The sequence below is a fragment of the Phyllostomus hastatus genome, unplaced genomic scaffold, assembly GCF_019186645.2.
Source record: "Phyllostomus hastatus isolate PE091 unplaced genomic scaffold, TTU_PhHast_1.1 phas_scaffold_585, whole genome shotgun sequence".
In the NCBI taxonomy this organism is placed as follows: Eukaryota; Metazoa; Chordata; class Mammalia; order Chiroptera; family Phyllostomidae; genus Phyllostomus; species Phyllostomus hastatus.
The window spans coordinates 27,865,044-27,873,775 of NW_025334037.1; the positions used below are offsets into that span (position 1 = coordinate 27,865,044).

An 8,732-nucleotide genomic window follows, 5' to 3' on the forward strand; every position below is an offset into this window, starting at 1 on the left:
AGCACAGGCAGCTGTACTCATTCATTTAGTAAACATATATTAAGTGATCACAATTTGCCAGACAAATTGTAGGCATTGGGATATGAACATGACTTACAAAGTTCCTTTCCTCTTGGGTACTCTTAGTGGGAGGAGCTAGACAATAAACAAATAGATATATAATATGTCAAGAGGCTCGCTCTGGCTGGTGAGTCTCAGTGGATTGAATGCCGGCCTGCGAACCAAAGGGTCGCAGGTTCAGTTCCCACTCAGGGCACATGCCTGGGTTGTAGGCCAGGTCCCCAGTAGGAGGTGCTTGGGAGACAACCACACACTGATGTTTCTCTCCCTCTCTTTCTCCCTCTCTTCCTCTCTCTCTAAAAATAAATAAAGAGGCCCTAAGCGGTATAAAGAAAAAGTAAAGTTGAATAAGAAGAGAGAAAGTAAAGGTTAGGGCACAGTTGAGGTTGCAGTTTTGCCTTATGAGGGCTGTCAGGGGGGGCCTCTCTTTATTGTATCAAGAAGGTAAAAGCTTTCCCAGAATACCCTCCCCCAGCTTTTGACATTGGTCTCCTGAGCCAGAACTCAGCCATAAAGCCACCCCCAAGCTGGGAAGTAGGGATCCTGCTTGTCCAGATTAGTTTAGATTGTTGGTTTTTCAACTTGAGTGAGCAGTAGAATCCTCTAGAGAATTTAAGCCACGGGCTGCTGGGCCCCACCCACAGAGCTTCTGATTCAGTAGGTCTGGAGTGGGACCTCAGACTCTGCATTTCTGTCCTGGCCATGTAACTCAAAAGTCAGTTAGAGCATCATCCCCGTACTCCAAGGTTGCAGGTTCGATCTCTGGTCAGGGCACTTGCAAGAATCAACCAATGACTACATGAGTAAGTGAACAACAAATTGATCTCTCTCTCCCCACTCCTCTCTCTAAAAATCAATAAATAAAAATTTTATAAAAAAGAATTTGCATTTTGAAAAAGTTCCCAGAGATTGATGATGATTCTGTCCTGGGACTGAACTTCATGAATCACTGACTTAGACCAATCATGGCCCATTATCAGGGGCAGGCTTGTGACCCATTGAACAAAATTTAGGCAGTACGGACAGATAAGAGTGTATAATACACAAGGCACTTAGCTCGGTGTCTGGCTAAGTACCCAGGAAATGATAGCTGTGATGATGGATATTATCATCATTATTATTTTGAAAGAACATAAGGTTACCTAGTTGGGCCTGATCCTGGAGCATCATAAATGCCAGGCAGCTGGGTCCTTGATATGCTCTGCAGGAGCTAGGGGCTTTTGGACCAGGAGAGTGGCGTGTTCAAACTGACCCTTGGGGAAGACTAGCCGGGCACTGGGCTGGGACCTGCAGAGGACGTGGTGGCAGGAGGGAGCCCGCTAAGAGGCCGCAGCAGGGATTCCAGGTGACATTACAAGGGTGCAGAGGTCAGGGCCCGAGTCCTGCCTTGTAGTCCAGGAGATTGTCCATCAGCCTCTTGGGATCTTAAGGACCAATTCTCAAGGTTTACTCCGACCTTGGTCATGGCTGATTGGTTGGAAGTAGGGGCCAGGAGGTCAGAGGGCAAGACAGCCTGGGGAAGAACACCTGTGTTCTTTGCACCCTGAGAGAAAGGAGCACACTCTATTTCACTGTGTGCTGGTGACCGCCCCTGGGCCCGAAGCCCTTCCTCGTCCTCGTCTGTAAAAGAGCACCATGTCACCTGCCGCTCCCCCTGAACAAACACGTTAGGAAAAGAAAATGAAAACTCACATGTGAAAAGCCGTGGAATAAGCTCAGTTTACCACGCAGGGGAAATCACATTGCCGTCTTGTACGTGTTGACCGTGCCTTCAGTCACAGCCGCACACGGGGCCGAGGGGGCCCCAGAGCAGCGGCCTCCTGGCCCAGTGGATACAGTGTTATGCTGAGAGGCAGGAGACTGTCCCTTTCTCCCCTCCTTCCTGTCAGTTTCAGCTGTGTGCCTTGGGTTAGGGTAGTGACCTTTCTGAGACGCGTTAGCTGTAAGGTGTGAATAATCGTCCTTTACCAGCCCGAAGGCTCCGTCCTGGGCCTTCAGAGGCTCTGGTCAGGCTGTGCGCTGTGGTCTGTGAGCTGTGGTCGTGATTCTGTTATTCCTGATGCCGAGGGCCTATGGCCACTCACTGGGCAGACAGTGGTCTGCAGTGTAAACCGATCTTGTGGGCAGCAGGCCGTCAGGTCGGTAGGGTCCATGCTCACCTCAGACCCACACCAGTGTCTCGTCTGCCTTTGGTTTTATTGTGCAGTGTTCGCCAAACTGGAAAACAAGTCAGTCCCGAAATAGCTGTCATTTCAGCGGCTACCCTGTGATCCCCAAAGCTGCTGACGGCTCAGGATTCTATTAGCCTCAATTGTGTACAGATTCCTCTTATGGGTCCAATTATATTACCGTAGGGGGAACAGCTCACGTGACCCACTTGCCTTTCTGCTGGTACACAGCGGTCTGTTGAGAGAAGCCCCATGGACTACAGAAGGTTTGTGGCCAGGACCACCTCTGCCCCTCCTCCTCGGGCAGTGTACCAGGGCTCAGTTACCCTGGAGCCTCACTGCGGAAAACTGGACCTCTGGCATCTCTTCATAGGAATCTGTCTGGCCCTCATTTAGTGGTAGACCCCTCCCCACATGAAATAGAGTGTGTGGAAGGCACTGGGCGATCTGGGAAACGGGGCACCTCAGAGTGGGCAGTGTGGCACTCGGAAAAGAGCCCTGGCTACGCCCTCACCAGGCAGGTGTCTGCGTCTTGTCCTGGGGCTCCAGGCCTGGGAACCCTCGCCCCAGCTGCCTCACCTTTGCAGTTCTCAGTTCGACCTGGAAACGAGAAGGCAGGACTCCGTCCCCTCACACTCTTTCTGGCACTCACTCAGCGGCCATTGACTGACTTGAGGCCCCCTCCCATTTGCCGTGTGATGTGCAGGGTGCAGGAAGGGCACACGCGTGTGGTGGACGTGACGCACGAGACTGAGCTGAAGGCCGGAGTTCTGAGCCCCATCCAGGCCCAGCTGCGCCTCGACTCCCCTGCTCCTGACTTGGGAGCCGGTAGCAGGCTCTCCACCCCTCTCAAGTTCTGGGGCACTGTGCCTCGCCCAGTGTGGTGGGGAGAGGGTGACCGCTGAGACGTGGTTACAGGCAGATGTTGAGCCAGTGTGGCGCCCTCTGCTGACGTGGCTCATGCATGCACCCCCCTCCTGGGCTTGGCTGAGGGGAGGGTGGGCTTGCAGGTTTGGGTTTCTCGTCAGCATCCAGTGGGCAGGAGGGGGTGTGAGGGCACAGGTGTTTAGGGGGGCTGTCCTAACGGACGCACGCACTGAGGGAGGCAGTCATTAGTTTATTTTGTGTTCCAGCTGCTTCCATGTTTCTTCTATTAATGACAGGGTGGGAGAATCAGACAGTCAGAAGACTGATTTTTCAGTGCACCTTTTATGAGTCGGTTTTCCCCCTGGCGCCTCTCCCCTGGCTGCTCTTCCTTCTCCTTTTGTGCTGCTGTCGGCATTTCCTGCGGGGCCTCCTTGATGCCCCAGCCCCTTTTCCGCAGACCTGTCCCTTAGCTTGAGGACTAGAGCACGGGGACCAGCTGGTTGTCTGTGGATGGAGCACCTTGAGTAGCGAGTTGAACAGGCCTTTGTTGTCATGGGCAAGCTGGTGCTTATGAACCTCCATTAATTGTGCTCGTGTGTTCGAGCCCATCCTAGAAGGACTCGGGTCACTGGGGCTCCTCTGAGGCCAGGACACTGCCACCTCCCCTCATGGGCCTGTCCCACAGCTAAGTCATGGCTGAGTCTACATAGGTCTGAATTGCCATCATCATAGCCACCTAAGTGCCCCTCACGCCCTTATTGTCTAAGTTTAGGCATCGGCTCTTCAACCCTTTTTGGGTTACCGTGCTTTGGTGAGTCTGACGCAGGATGGAACCTCTCCCCAGAAGGCTGCACCTGTTCACACACAGAAAAAAAACGTGCACAGAACATCGGGGTCTTCGTGCGCTGCCCCCAAGCCTCTCCTCGGACCCCGCAAAGGAAGCCCAGAGTGAGAGCCCTGGCCCTGGGAGTCTCCCAGCACTCTGTTCTCCCCCGTGCCCGAAGGGGAGGGAGACACAGGAAGCTGAGGCACCGGGCGGGAGCCTGCGGTGGTGCACACACCGCCGGTGCCGAAGTCTCTCGTTTTGGAGAGCAGTGGCCCTCTCTCTGGCCTCACGGCAGGGGCCGGAGAGACCAGGGTGTGGGGCCCCCCCACAGCCAGCGGGATCAGCGAACACAGATACACTTTCGTAACATTTGTTCGTAGCAAAAACACACGGCCAGGTTGTTACAGTCCAAGCGTAGAGGGAACATTACTAAAAATGACACACACCCTGAAGAACGGGGCACCCAGCACGGACCTGCGCGGGTGGTCGCTCCTGCTTTTGCTCTAGTTCACCCGGCTCCGGGGTAAATTCTCTGACGGTAAAATCAGATGAAATTGTCTTCAGACTTAGCGTTGGTCCTGCAAGGGTTTCGTGTGTCAGGAGACGGATTTTAAGTCCCAAGTCCAATGCTGTTGACCCATGACAGCACTTTTCCTTCTCTGCTAACACCCAGGCCCACGTTTGTGTTGCTCAGACACTAGTCTCCACGCCACCGTGCTGAACTTTTTTCTCATATCTCCTGAAAGTCTGACTGAGCCGCCCCATGACACAGAGCTCACTCGGCGGTAAGCGTGCGGGTCTGGGGGTCAGACCGGCCTGGGGTTCCCGGGCTGGCTCGGCCGCCTCTGGATGCCGAGGTCTGGGCGCGTTCTCTGTCCTCTCTGGCTTCCGTGTTCTCATCCGTACAAATGAGGGCCGTCGCTTCGGGGCTGGTGGGCTGTTTGCTCGGGCAGCCGTGGGAAAGCGCCAAAGACCAGGTGACTTGACCAACAGGAACCAACTCTCACCGTTCAGCAGGCTGGGACGTGCGGTCTCACATCGCGGTGACCGCAGGCGGGGTCCTTCCGAGGCCACTCTCTTCCACTCGCAGGTGGCCGCCGTCTCCCCGCCTCTCCACACAGTCTTCCCTCGGAGCTGTCTGTGCCCTGGTCTCCTCTCCACCAGGGCGGCAGTCCTGGTGGGACTAGGGCCCGCCCCAGTCACCCGATGGGGCCCCGCCTTTGCTGTGTGATTTGTGCGCTGCAGGGAGGGTGCTTGGGGCACCTCGCTTAGTCACCTCTTTGGAGACCCTGTCTCCAAACACAGTCACAGTCTGAGGTCAGGACTGTCACATAGGAGCCTTGGGGAGACGATGCAGCCGGAACACCGGTGGGCAGTGCCTGCCCCCCAGGCTCAGTAAGCCTTCTTGTACTGCCCCTGCACCGTGCGGGCTGGCACACTGTCCACGGTGCGCAGAGTGCCTGGGCACACTCAGGCACACTACGGCTGCTTAGGCAGGCAGCCCGGCCTCCTGCCTGGCTTCCCCGGCCTCTGTTACCGGGCATGGAGCCATTTCTTCCCTCTGCCCCAGATTCGGATGTTATAAATCTTTAAAATGAGTCATCCTTGTGTCTCCTCTCTCCTCCCCTCAGTCCTCTAGCACAGGGCCACGGTTCTTTTATCTATTTGTGGAAATTTCTAAACTCAGCTATTGCCTTCATCTTCAAAAATCACTGGTCCCGGCTGACTTCTTCCAGGCATTTTTTTTCCTGACTTTCCATTTCGGGCAGCAGCTACTCTGCCTTGATTCAGAAACTGCCCTTGTTGTATCTGAACAGGGTCCCCCAAGGCTGCGTACGAGCCTCGCATGGCCTTCTCCTCCCCTCCGCCGCCGACACCCTAGGCCCTGAGCAGGGGAGGCCCGGTGGGTCTGCGGGGCAGAGCTGGCCCTGTGTGGGCACCTCAGAGCGGCAGTCTCCGGCACCCGGTGGCATCCCAGCAACAGCCTCGACCCCAGGCGCTGTGGCCCATGTGGTCCGCTCTCCCCAGTTCCCATCTGAGCATCCCCAGAGCCGCAGACGGAGGAGCTTTGTCCCTGGGCAGCTGAGCAGCCTCCGGAATGCTCCTTCTAGCACTTGTTTTTCTCTTTCAGCGGCAGCACCGTGGCTCCGTGAGCAACGCCTGGGTGCCCGAGCAGCCGCCGTGGCAGCAGGCTGCGACCTGCAGAGAAGCTGATCGCCGACAGAGATCGAGCCAGCGTGTGTGTGTATGTGCGCGCGTGTGCAGGGGAAGGAGTGGTGTGCTATCTGCGTGTGCATGCATCTGTTTACACTCTTGTGATTCTGGAAGCTGCCTGGGCTGGAGAAGGACCTGTAGCAGCTTCACCTCGGCCTTCAGACACCAGGCTAGTAGAGGTCATGGCTGTGACTCTCAGCCATGACCTGTCCCTGCGAACCGGCTGCCCCGTCTGAACAGAAGAGTGAGTGGTGGGACCCTAGCTGGGATTCTGGCACCTGCCCCTCCGCCAGCCCTTCCCCTCTCCCTCCTCGCATCGGACCGAGGAGCCGAGGGCAACATTTCCAGTTCTCGTCCAGAGCCCTGCTGAGTCCGTCCTGCCCTGGACGCTGAGCAAGGCTGAGCAGCTGGAGCGGATGGGTGCTGCCCAGACACAGTCACCTGGTCTGGCTTCTTTCTCATTTCAAAATTCCCTGCCCCGAGGTCCTCCAGACCCTTCCTCAGGCGCTAGGCCAGAGCACAAGGGTGGGGACGGATCCAAAAACTTCCCGCCACCACACAGCCGTGCCCCTGTGCCTGTGTGCCTGGTACAGTAGACAGTAGCCTAGGAGGTACAGTCACCTTTTGGGCACTGGAACCTAAGGTTAGGAACAGCGTCCCAGCTGTCACCATTGCTTTCCCAGAAGCTGAGAGCCAGTTCCAAGCTGACCGTGGAGACCCAGTGACTCCCCCAGGGGGAGGCGGGTTCCTGGGCCCCCCAGCCACACTCCAGGACACCACAGTGTTGCTGCCAAGTTCAGCTGACACCCCTCCAGCAAGGCCGTCCTGGTCTGTGCTCTGCAGGCCTCCGGGCCTGGTGCTGGCCAGCATCCAAGTTGGCCATGACAGCGCCACCAGTAGCTGGGTGCCAAGGACCCAGGCAGGCAGGCCAGGATGGGCACTGGTGGGGACAGTTGGGGAAGGCCGGAGCGGAGAGCCCACCCAGCACACTGGCCCTTCCAGGAGCAGCCGGCGGGAGGGTGGACCCAGGGGAGCCAAGGCCTTACATTCCAGGAGTGGCCTGTGCCACCCACCTCAGCCTCCCACTGGCGAAGGCCCGTGCCCAGAAAGAACAAAAAGGACGACTGTGGTCAGCTGCCGCGAGTCTTCCCTCCACCCTGTGGCCTGCACTAGAGCCACAAAGTGTGCGTGCATGCGTGCGTGCGTGTGCTTGTGTGTGTGGGAGTGCGTGCTCACGCACTCGTAGCTGAGAGGCTAATTCCTTGGTGGACTTTTGTCCTCACATGTAACGTTAAGCTGGCCTCTGGGCCTTCTCCTCTCTACCTCCCTGTGACCTTCCCTAGCCTCATAGCTGTTAACTCCCTCGGCCCCAGCCCTGTGCCTCACTGGCCTCTGCCCTCGGACCAGAGCCCTGGGGTCAGGCCCCTGTCCCCGTCAGCTGCCCAGCACATGGACAGGCTTCTTGCTGAGACGTCCACAGGCTTTCTCGGCCAGAGAGCTGCCTTCGGAGCCCTGCTGTTGTACGCGTGCCCCCTCACCGGAAACGTCCCGTACTCATGTGGGGGGGCGCAGGGCACAGGTGGTTGTGTGTGTGTGGAGCCTTGGGTTGAGAACACCCCTATTCTTCTAGCCCCAGCTGGGCGGAAAGAGAACTGGGGGCTGTGGTCAGGAGCAGGGAGAGCAAGCCTGGAAGGGCTGGTCTGAGAAACGGGGCCAGAGGGCTTCAGGCCAGAGTCACTACTTACTTAGCAGCACCTTCAGATATCAGGATGGGTCCCTTTTCCTGCCTATTTGATGATGGCTGTCTTCCTCAAGGCACAAGCTGGCCAGGCCACGTAACCCTGCCGCACCCTCCCTGGCACGCTGGCCCCTTCCCAGTGGAATGGAGCCGTCCACTCCCGGAGCTGGGAGGGGTGGGGACAGGGTACATCCAGTGGCCCGAAGCACCACGATGGCTTCGTGCCTCCCCTGTCCTGGCCCAGGTGTCCCCGGGGGCTGCCAAAGAGCACTGGCCATGTCCTGACGCAAGGGCCATCGTGGGGAAGAGAGTCGCAGGCAAAATGCACTTTATACAGAGATTCTTGTTGCAGGGAAGGTGTGTTCCTCCCACAGTTTGTGAATATTCACTTACTTCATAAATGTCCGATCCTGTCTGAACAAAGCTGTGTTGTTGTCAGTTTGTGGGCCGCCGGGGGCCTGGGGATCAGCAAGGCTGAGCCTGGGCGAAGCCTCAGTCAGACCGTCCTGGTTCTGCCGGGACCGGGAGCCTCTCACCCCTCCTTCGAGGCGGCGGGAGGCGGGGTTGGAGAGAGACAGAGCGAGGGGGATACCCCTAGGTGGGCAACTGGTGCTCCAGATCTTCGTCAGCATTGGGGGTCAGCCAGCCAGAATGGCACAGAGTGCTCCAGACCCCAGATGAGGTGGGCGCCTGAGTGTTGTTCAGTATTTACCCGGCCTTTGACCCAGAGAGCCCGCCCCCCCGCCATGCTGGGGTCAGTCAGGCCCTCAGTCCATCCTTTACTGCACGTCGGCCACTTAGGCTACAGCTGTGTGGTGCAGCAGTCCGCAGGGCCTCTGGCTTTGGGTCGGTGGTCAAG

The 8,732-nt window shown here is 57.4% G+C and overlaps 1 protein-coding gene across 1 annotated transcript in view; it reads left to right on the forward strand.

Annotated features, from left to right (window-relative positions):
- The window catches only part of CRY2 (cryptochrome circadian regulator 2), a 33,105-nt gene extending 24,813 nt beyond the window's left edge, over positions 1-8,292 (forward strand). The window contains exon 12 of the mRNA XM_045825388.1: positions 6,053-8,292. The gene's annotated coding sequence lies outside the window, so the exon portion shown is untranslated. The remainder of the gene's footprint in view (positions 1-6,052) is intronic.
- The last annotated feature ends 440 nt before the right edge of the window (positions 8,293-8,732 follow it).